The sequence below is a fragment of the Molothrus ater genome, chromosome 3, assembly GCF_012460135.2.
Source record: "Molothrus ater isolate BHLD 08-10-18 breed brown headed cowbird chromosome 3, BPBGC_Mater_1.1, whole genome shotgun sequence".
In the NCBI taxonomy this organism is placed as follows: Eukaryota; Metazoa; Chordata; class Aves; order Passeriformes; family Icteridae; genus Molothrus; species Molothrus ater.
The window spans coordinates 76505678-76517677 of NC_050480.2; positions in this window are offsets into that span (position 1 = coordinate 76505678).

Here is a 12000-nt window from a genome sequence, read left to right on the forward strand (position 1 = left end):
GTCCGGATCAGTCTGCAGGCTAATAGAAATGACACTGGTTTTTGCTGTATGTGTATACTTTACAAAGTATAAAGGCAGATAAATAATAATTTTTAGAGCTTCCAAAGTTTATATTCATATATGAAAAAAAGAAAATCTTTCAATACGTAAATGGGCAAATCATTCAGACAGAGAAAAACATGGTAAATATAAACCTTAATACAACAGAGTGCAAAATTCACAATTCTCTGAGGATTAAGATATCTCAGAGACCATTCCATTTGCCCTTGACTTTGGGCAGGTATTTCAGTCACAGCTGTAGAGTTGGCCAATTACTCCATCAAATCCAGCCTGCTGTCAAAGGAATTGCTTAGTGGAAAAACTGACAGAAGCACAATTCACACCATTCTCCAGGTCTGCATCAGTGTAGCCAACACAAATCACTGGAATTCACAGAGTGATTCATAAGGATATGAGTTTGAAAAGGTTATGAAGGAAAGGAGAAGTCTATAACACTGAGACTTCTGCAGCTGTGAAAAATGTAGCATCTGATAGATGTATTGTTTTTAAATATAAGCCCATATCTGCTAGGAAAAGTAATGCATTTCCATGTTTGACAGCCTATGAAAATATTTTATTATACTTCTAATTAAGACCAGGAAATTGTGCATTTAAATGTTCCAAACAGGCACTGAAAACCTTTGGACTGTTAATTTTTTCCAGCAGGAAATATGGGAAGTATGAAACTCAGTTACTCATTTTATTGTGCTAGCTAATTCATGATACATCATTAAAAATTTTAAATTCATGCTTTTCATCAAGTACTTTTCCTTGTATTAATTATCTACTTACAACAGACTCAATTAATAGTTCCTGTAAAATGCGGTTCCAGGCAGTTGGAAAGGTCCATCTGGTTAGAAAATATTTCCTTATTATGGGAATTGTTGTGAGAAGGTTTACTTATATTAATTGCTAGTAGAGTTTTTAAAAAGGCTGTATATAGCCTTGTTTTGGAGGGTGACAAGAAAACCATGAAGAAAACAAGACTTTCCACTTTTTCTGCGTGCACCAGGTCTCTGAGGCTCCAGGTACACTGTTTATCACAGAATAAATGTTTGAATGAAATGAATTTGCATTCACTCTCAGAATTACAACATTTTAAAAACTATCTATGTCATATCTTCCTACATGGGTTTTTCTCAATGGTTCTGGTAGTCTGATGGTTTGCAAGATAACCACGGCACTAGATTAATTAATGGATTAATTAATTAATTTAATGGAAAGACTTGATAATAATATTGTATGATGGGTTGTGAGAAATTCTATCTAAATGGATCAAAAGACCAACATAGACAGTAATTAAGTTAAACAACTCTTTCCAAAATTAAACTAACAAACAATCATTTTTAATAATACTGGTATTCCTGAGCATGAGACTGATTTTTGCACCTTGTCATCCATTTTATAAGATATGACATTTATAAGCATATGTGTGTATAGCTATCAAAGTAGTTAGATATTGGTTATGCATGCATAGGCATTTATATATTTATTCAGATTCATATAAAATCCACAGTCTATAAATAGACAATGCTATGTCTCTATTATGCATTAGGATATGGACAATAAGATATTCACATATATGATTCATGTAGCACCATCATAACCTGTTTCTTATGAGACAATGATGGTGCCTCGAGACTTCAAGCAATGTGAAGACTCCAAGGCTCCTGATTTTTGAGAAATTGAATTTAGAATCCAAGTTCGAATCTTTGAGCCAAGGTAAAACAGAATCAGGTGATGTACATTAGGTTTCCAAAGCCATGGTTAAGCATTGAATGAGAGAAAAAAAATGAAAAAAATATCTATAAATATCACTTCAGATGTTAAAGAATGCCACTAACCCAATGTATTGTGACAAGTATCTCGTTTCCCCCTTCCTAAATTCTGGTTTCCTAATGTGAGGGAGAGAAACTTATTTTATCAAGTAAAAGCAGATTTGATTCCAGTGGCTGTGGCTTGATTTAAGACACCCTACATTGTGAGATTCTCAGTAAAATCACTGCAGCTAGCAATATGGTAAAGAGAATGCCAAATTATATCAGAAGTGAAGTTTTATTAAATTAAAAGTGCAACTTCAATGCTTATTCTCAAAAACCACATTATTTTCCATCCATACACAAAATGCAATTAACAGAAATTGGTAAACTATCCCTCCAATTTAGAAGACAAATAATTATCGTAAATCCATAACACTTTGTTGGAGTTTAAAATGAATTAAAAAATATCTGTTTCTTTTATAAAGCAAGAATATGCTGATTTGAGATAACTTTTCAAGATATTAGAAAAATCTATTCTGATCAGCACAGCAAGGACATTGAGATGATTTCTGACACTGCTAGATGAGACACTCTTGATGCTGAACACAGCTTAATGGAAAAAATACTCTGTACAGTAGTGCAGAATATCAATTGTTCATCTCATTTATTTCTTCCTATTGGGTATATGTGGAATGGCATCCTAACTGAGTGTTAATGAGGAATTAATTAGAATTAAGTGCTTCAGTAGCAGTTGGTGATTATTAGCTTTTTTTTAGGATCGGGCAATTTAATTTTGAAAGAGTTCCTTCACATTTCCAAAATGCATATAAAACAAATAGAAAGACTGTTCTCTCTTCTCCCCTCAAGCCTTGAATTTGCATTCCTTCATACAGTGACATTTTTAGGGTGATTTTTAATGGCAGCATTAGAAACTTGCCCCTCCTGCCTCTCCAAAGACAAAGGACTGTCAGGTTTTCAGTAAGCGTTTTATACGTAGCTTGCATCACCAGGTTTCACCTCCGCTGTGAAGAAGCCCTTTCTAGCAGAGCAGAGGTGTTCAGTGCCTGTGCTCACTCAATTCTCAGCCTGTCTGGTTAGCTGTCAAGCCTTGCATCAGGGACATGGTAATACATAGGAAATACAGCATCTTATAGGAGGTGAAGTTTGAAAATAAACCGATTTCCCATAGGTCGGAAGACATCTGCCAGGTGATAATGACTTAAGGTCACGGTGGAACTATGCTAGATGTGACCCAGAGACCACAGCTGAGACTTTTGGTATTGCTTCAGCCTGAAAAGGATTAGACTTTCTGTGAGAAGCATCTCTATGCATTTTCAGACAGCAGTGAGACTGGTGATTTTAATTTAGTCCTTATCAATCTGGTATGAGAAAATAAGCAGCAACACCTTCTTAAAGAAGCAATTTCAATATGCTCTGGCAAACACAAGAAAAATTAACAATACATAACTCAAAAGCAGCAGCAGAAATTACAAAGAGGGAAATGTCTGCAATATCTTTTTTCTTTTTTCTTTTTTTTTAATGGCTAACATTTCTTTTGGGAAGCTTGCAGTTGGATGCAAGGTCTGATATTTTTCTTCCTTCAAGGTATTTTGTGGATATTATTGTTAGGGAAGGGGGAAGATGATGACCCTCTGACATGAAACTGAGATAAGGTAAAAGCAAGTTGCAGTGCTTTATCACCTTTCCAATTACTCAGTTTCCCTCATGAGGATGCTGTCTGAGGTTTCCATGGCAAGCCAGAGCTGAAGAAGTGTGTCACAGGATTTAGAGCTTGCACAGTACTCTGGGTGGTACTGTGGGGCAAACAGGACCCTCTTTAGAAATGCTGCTAAATCTGCATATGCAAATGGAAACTTACTGAAAAAAAATCAGTATTTTTAAGTTAGCCAAGTTGTAAACTTAATCCTAAAATATAATTTGAATTTCACTAATTTCATATCACTAAGAAGTAAAACATTTCTAGAACAATATTTGAAATAATCAAATATACATGTACTCCCAGGCAACATAAAATGAACATGTACTGGACACAAAGTGAAAGGAAGAGGGGCCAACATGGGCTTATGGAAGATGAAATGACAAACATGATTAATAGAAGCAACAGGGTTTAAATAACTTACTTAAAATCTTGTAGTTATTCACCTTGGTCAGGCACTGCAATCTAATACAAAATTAACATGGCCTTCATAATATTAAAATCTGACTAATTAACAAGCCCAGCTTTGAGCTGAATTTGACCATCTCCAGAGCTGCTTTTCAAGCTCAACTATTCTTTTGTGTTTCTGCCATGAAAGGGAAAATGTAATCTTTATCTTGTACACAAGCTTGACTAGCTAGAGTGGAATTGAGTCTACTAATGCTGAAGTATTGAATACACAGATAAAAATCCAGCAAGGTTCTTCTAAAAGTGTCTCCTTCTTTTATTTAACTTAGGCATTGCTGCCTGTACTGCTGCAACATGCTATTCAAGCTTAACAGAGAAGACCCAGTAATGTCATGTTATATCCACACAGAGTTCAAGATTACTGCTAACAATATCACTTCTCCTTTTTTTAATTAGCATGTATCAGCAGGAGTAAAGACCAGTGTCTCCTACTAATGTCTGCAATTCTACATGGTAATTACCACTCATCTTGCTAGCTTTTAAGAATATGCTAGTTCCTTAAAATTTAAAAGGTCTCTTTATGAAATAAGAAATGTTTGCAGCACTGACTGAAGACAGCATGGCTGTGTTGACTCAGGCTTAGAAAGAAAAGAGCAAAGTATATTGCATACTAATAAGTATGCAGTCTCTAACACAGAGCTCGATATTAGTCAGAGGATGAAAAGTCCTGTGTATACAATTTTTTTAAGTTCTATCTCAAATTTTGTTCATCTCAGTGAACCAGAATGCTTATGAATCATTGGAAAAATTACTGTTGAAAAGTCTGTAACATCATAACAGTTTCATGCACACATACAGTATACATTTTTTGTGCATTTATATATATAAGGTCTTTACTGATAGATGACAGCTAGAAAATATTTAGTTCTAGCTAATCACCTTGCTAAAATAGAAAAGATCTCTCTAGTGTAGAAAAGATCCTCCAGCTCAGAATGGCTCAGCCGAAGGAGGTGCATCTTTCTAAGGTTTACCTTCACTAATCAAATTAACAGTGAATTTATTAGTGAATTAAGGGAATTTTTTAAAATTCTTAACCCAAGTATGAATTTAACTCAGTGAATTCCATAGCCATTTTAATTAACAGAGGAATTAAAAATATTAAAAGAAAAAAATAAAGAGAATGGAAAAGTAGAGAGCAGTCTGGAAAGATGGTGGTCAGTTATGCTGAATTGTGTCAGAATAGAGAATTAACTGTTTAAATAATAGACTATGTCAATTTGAGGCCAACAAGCAATTTTATTAGCAGCCAAAATCAAAAATGATGAGCCTTTTATGGACAAACTGTCAAAGCAAAATTCATCTGAAGCTGGAAAATGAAGGAACTCTTGCTGAAATGAAAGCCTGTTTTGTTGAAAGAGTAATGGCATGTCATGATCCTGTGGGAATATGTTCCTGTGGCAAGGACATCAGTGGGGAAGAAAGGACAAGTTCCACAGGTGCCTGAAATAGCTTTTAACTGTTCCTGGTACATGTCTGAATCAATGCCACGTAGAGTCAAAGCCACGAAGGAAGAGAGATCACCCCTTTTTGAAGACCTACATAAGCAAGGGTTTGGTTTTCAAGATCTAAAGTATAAGGCACTACTATGAAATATTTGTCCAACGCTGAGATAGCCCTTGAAGAGCACATGCACTGAATAATATATATTTTTTACTATAGAACAGGATCTTACTTTGAGGTATTAAAAATAAAAATGATATACTTGTAAAAGCAAGCACAGCACCATGGGGTCAGATTCAGAATCTACCAATATCCTGTCTTTGACAGCAGCCAAAAACTGATGCTTAGTAAAAAATTGTAAGAATAGAGTGAGCACACTGTAATGCTTTCCTGTAATAACCTCTCACCTTCCAGAATTCTGGACTACAGTCACCTAAACTGCGACTCTATGGTTATAGCAAAATGAAATATTAAGAAACACATATAACACTGATATATACAGATATATATTCATAAGCATCTCTACACGAGTACATGAAAAATTGTGTATACGTGTAGGTACATGTACATGCATATACAGGCAGCTTTCCATTATTTTCTGTACACATAAATGTATAGTATAGATCCACTTAACATTTTTCCTGTCTTTACCATGAATTTGATGTTACTTTACTAAATATCAGGAATGTTCTGTTGTGCAAAAGACATATCATATAGTGGATCATCAGTCCAATTTTCAGTAGAATGGCTTGTTCTTGCCTTAATGCCCTCTTATGTGTTCATGAGAACATTTTCAACTTAAGAATGTTATAACGTTATCGATTTGAAATAAGCTTTTTGTTGAGGGGATTTTACAGCTGGTTAAAGCCCAGTAAGTGAGCTGTAAGTATGACCAAGACAGCTATTCCTGTCTTCAGTGGCTGGGTCTGTAAATTTGGGGGGTTTGCATTATTTTTTTTTTTATGGGAGAAAAAAAAAAAGATGAATTTTGAAGTTTTTATTTTGTTTCTCTGGAAAATAAAACCAAATATGTTAAATTTGAGAATTAGATGTTTATCAAAATGAGCTTTCTAGTTTTTAAAAAAATAAATCATGTAGTCATAAAACATCTCCATGCCAAATATTCATAGCTACAAAGGCCAGTGTTGGCTGTGCATGTGGGTATATGTGTAGGAGTGCATACAAAAGCAGTGTTTTATAAAGCTGAAAAAGTGGAGCATGCATAAAATCATTCACAATACCAGTAGCTATACAATCAGAAAAAAAAGATTTTCACTGAAGTCCATTCTCTAATCTTGTAAGCCCCATGTCAACAACACTATGCATTTCACATTTAAGAAAACACAGTCTGACATATTAAAATCAGTACATAATGTGCTTTAAAAATTGCTATTCCAAATCAACTACATGTGCCTTTTTTTCAAATGGTTTCAATTGGTTTATCAATAGACTTTCTGTGGCTCAATACCTGATACACAACATTCAATGAAGATAGGTCTCCTACAGAAAGATTTTTCAGCAACACTTGGAGAACAATGGGTGGAAGACAAAGCAGTTACTAAATGTTTTTCATTTGTAATGAAAGGTTTTTTTCCTAATCGAACAAGTGCTGAAAGGATGGCAAATAATGGCATCAACACCAGAGCAGATGCCAGGCTTTCTTAGCACACCTCAGCAGAAGAAAATTCAGTATCTTTATGAGCTCCATATATCCATGAGACCTCATTGGCAATGCTTTGCTGTCGGGATGGACTAATAATATTTGAAGATGAATGAAGCAAAAATATAAACAAAAATTGGTGCCTACTTACCTAACCTCATAAGAGGGTTTCTGAGCTCATTTTTTAATAAAGCCAGCAAGTGGGTAATTATTTTCTTTCTTCCATTTCAGAGTGGGAAGGTTTTCTGACCCTAGAATAGTAGGTGGCCAAACACCCCTCAAGAATTTGACTCCTGTTGCATTTCACTTCAAGGGTCCTGGTGCTAAACTCAGCACAGGGGATTGATAATCTGTAAGAAAAGTAGAGTAAGGGGTGGGGACGGGTGAGAAAAAAGTTAAAGGGAATGTTTTTGAGATTTTAAAATGTAGAGAAATTTCTGTTCATGCCATGGATGCTTTTTGTAGAAAAACTGCGCAGCTCAATAAACAGCTGTCTACTCAAACTATCACTTGCAAGAGCATACTGCTTTTTTTAACTACAGCACAGATTGTGTGGGGGAAAACTCCTACAGATTAAAGAAATAAAGGAAAGGTGGAGCATAACTTCATACCCTGACACTTTTGACACCTGTAATGTCCACCCTGCTATAATTCCGCTACAGGACTTATAACTAATTTCGAAGTAGAGACTGATTTATTATTATTATTATATACTTCCATTTTGTGTTTTAACTTACAATGTGGCTTTGTTTTTGTCAGCTGAAGATGATTAGGGCCTTTTTTCCTAAGCATGGGAACGGCAAAAGACATTGAAATGTCCCAAGGAATTCAAAGTGAATTTAAATTATTTTGTATGACAGAAAGTATATGGCTGGTATCTAGAAAACATACATTAAAAAATCCTTTGTGGTTGGGAAAAAATCTCAGTTCTAATTATTTGCTTTTGGTTTTTTTGTTGTTTACTTCACTCTGATAAAAATTCTATGTATTTAAATATAAACATGAGCACAAACACACTAGAGTAGAATTTCCAAAAGTGCATGAACAGCTTGGGAGTACATAACTTTGAATTTTGCTCATATAAATGGTGCTAAGTGTGGTGTGGTTTTAAACCTTAATTTATATTTTCTTCCCTCTTAGACTATTGGTCCAGCCTTGTACCACATCTCTAAACATCTATGTTTATTCATGTTTCTTCTATCTGATTAATACTGCTCACAGTGCACCTCATATATTCCTTATCTCAGTATATTTAATATCTGTGAATGAATTTGTTTCAGCACTGCTGTATGCCAAGGATGAGCTCACAGACATACCAGTTTAAAAGGAGTGCTTCCTCAGCATTTTCCCAGTGTCATAAACAGTGGGTGGAAGGCAGGTTTCCAGAAGATTCGCCACATCTGAGAGTCATTTTCTATAGCATTGAGCCAGGAAGGCTTAATTCATAAAGGAACTCTGCTCTGTGGAGTAATCACTCCCAGGGACTGAATTTGCAGTTAGTATATTCCCATTTAAAGCTGTGTTGGTTGGATTTTGGTGGTTTTTGTTGTTGTTTGTTGGGGGTTTCTTTTGGGAATACTAATAACAGTGCACACACACGAGTGTAAAGAGATGATGAGTTCACATTCTCTCTCTGACATATACCCTGCTCCTCCAGGTATACCAGCCTTTCTAAAACTCAGATTATAACCTTTCTTTTAATATGTTTTAATGCCTTCTTTCTAACTTTCTTCACAGAATATCTCCAATTTCTCAGTGCCTTTTCCAGATAATAAAACTTGCCCAGGGCTTTTCTTTCTTTCCTCTCCTGATCCGGGCAGCCACTCGAGGCCCATCCATAACCTCAGCTGAGTTTCTGTCTGTGTGCTCCCTTAACTCTCAGGTGCAAAATATAAGAATCTGAATACTGCCTATTTTACACTACATCCCATGAGCTGAGGCAGAGTCGAAACAGCATCGCTAGGAAGGCTACAGGAAGAAGAAAGGAGTTATATATATCAAGAGACATCTTTATGTACACTCTTTGGACCTTTCTCTGGTGTCAGATATTTGTTATTTTTGACTACATTTCATAATCCTGCTCATTATTTATCAAACACATCAATAAACATTTAGTTTATTGATAAGTGTTTCTAATTGCAAACAAAGGTGGTATCTCCTGAACGCTGAACAAACTGTGAGTTATAGTTGTGAAATCCACTCAAAACCCAGAAAATATTCCAGCCTACCTACTGCATGCAGCGCTAAACCTTGTGGTCACATTCCTTAAATGAGTGGCTTTTTGAGCAAAACTTGGCCTGTGCTGGGGGTCATTCCATGAGTAACTAGTTAACCTGTCAGCCATACCACTTCCCAGACAGGAGAGTGAGCCCAGATCCAGGCTGCACACTCAAATGGGCCGTTTGGATAGGGATCCAGTTTCAAGGAAAGGCCTGGCACAGACACTGGGACTGTGGCACAGACACTTCATGACTATGGCTGCACTGAATGATGTGGATTCAGTCTTCTGCAGTTGAAGTCTGCTGCTTGGGCAAATGTGTCTATTTTTAATTACTATTATCTAATCTGAGATTTCACTAAGAGGCAAAAAACACCATTCTCAAACATCCCAAATACACAGAAGAACCCAGTATTTCCTATTGGTTCCATTTTTCCTTTCCACAATAAGGAGTGGATGTATATATACAGAGATTTCTGATATAAAGGGGAAAGAACACAAAATGGGGTGGGAGATTCTTCTTCTTTCAGCAGTTTCTTTCTCAATCTGTTGAGAATATGATAGGGAGACTGGAACATCAAACCCAACTCACCTTCAAGACAGGCATTTAGGAGTTTTGTAAGACTGCATGCCAGTCAGGTGTCAGAATTACCTGGGCTGAACTCTACCTAAAATCTAATCTGCTTTTGAGTGGAGTAGATTTTAATATAAATAGGTGGCTATTACCTGTAGTATTTCCTTCACTTCTTTCCTCCTTGAAAATGTGTTTATCTTCTGCTGTTTCCACTTGCTGTGACAATTAATAATATTTTAACATATATTGGAAGTATTTCTCCTTAATGGTCCCAAACGCTGCAGCTGACAGTGCTATTAAGTGCTGATTTTTTTTGTATTTTATTAATGTTCTCTAGAGGTAGATAATCCCTATGATCCTCCTGTCTAAAACTGCTCTGGAACAGATACCTGATGAATTTCAAACAATAAAAAGGCCAAGCACTTTAGCTAAATTCCTGATCTATCTCATGTTTAAAATTCATGAGTTTGCTTTGCACATTTGCCAGCTTCTTGATTTGAGACTATGAGAAAAAAAGAAACAAGATTGAAAACTCGATGTTAATATGTCATGAGACTCTAAGATAAAGGAGAATGAAAAATAAAGCACTAAAGATAGTATTTTCTACTGTTTTCTGTATTTTTGTAATCCAAATTCTAGGTGAAAAACAAAAAAAAAGGGGTTTTTTTTCATTGTGAATTGTGCTCTGTTCAGATTACTTTCATCTAAATATAATTAAAAAGGTCCCACATTTAATTACACTTTACTCTTTAGGCCATCATTAACCAAGCAATTACATATGTTTAACTGGATGCAAAGGAACTATTGTTTATATCCTTAGCTTGTAATGATGATTGTTCCATCTCAATGAGCATCAGTCCATATCAAAGGACTATATCAAATATGTCAAATTACTAACTGCAGTTCTAAAACTTAAAAATTAAATAGCTTATTAATTTTTATTAAGTAAAAATAATTGGTATTAAATAAAAATTTAATTCCAAGACTGCTAAATGTTGAACTCCATTTCAGTTGCTGTTAATTTTGCCAAGCTTGGATTGCTTGGGCTAAAATTACCTAGAGGTGTTCATGCAGCCAGTTCTGTTTTGTTCATATTTTTCTTAACTAGAAAAAGGGGATGTTTTTATTTTTAAACCAGAGTATTTTGCTCAGGATTGCTGGCCATGAAGCAGTGAGAGAAATGGCAGTGCTATCTTAATTTGTCTTCCTAGTGACTAGACTTTTTTGAAAGAGTTACATAATTACATATTAATTTTTTTTTCCACTGAGCATTGCATCAGGGTAGACTTAGAAGGCCCCTCAGGTAATAGCCCAGGACTGTGCAATTACAAAAAGCCCTCCTTGTCATTGTCACAGGCCCTCTGGAGTCATTTGCTGCAGAAGATGTCAGGTGAATAGTGAGTGAGGCAGGGGGCCATGAGCTGGGGTGAGAAGCTCTTGGGAGGAAAGCAGAAAAATGATGCAGCAGGCTTGAAATATCCTACTTCTCAGAGCTAAATAGTTAATTCAGAATGTTGTATAAGCACAACTGTGATGCTTGTGGTATCCAAATTGTTCATTCCTGCCCCAGATATCTCTCAAATATCTGCAACATACCATGTAGACACACATAATTGTGTGATCCTTATTTTCTAACTTCCTCTATTGAGGCTCTAGGGTCTGATTTGCAGAAATTGTGTACACTCACAGCTGCCATGACTGTCTGTGGGATGCTGCTTTGAACATCTGAACTGCTGTGTGATTCTTAGTACTTCAAAAAATCAGGTTCTGTGTGTCTGTGATTGAATGAGAAAATTAGTGGGCACTTTGGACGTTTATATCTGTGTGCCTCAGTTCTCAATCTGTGAAATGGGGATGATAATTTCATCAGATGGTTCTGGAAGTAGTCATTAGTCTAAGAAGAGCACTCAGATACTACACTGAGAAGTACCAGAAAAAAAGCCACAGGAAATTAATAACTCTGTATTCAGAGCAGGGTTTAAATAACGTGCATTAGGTAATCTGTTGAACCTCTCATTGGGCATAAATGAGAAAACAGCAATTGAATAGTTGCTCATTACATGGACAGTTGCCATTCTCTGCCCTGACAACAACAGTAAAGGAAAAAGCTCTATGTGAACCTGT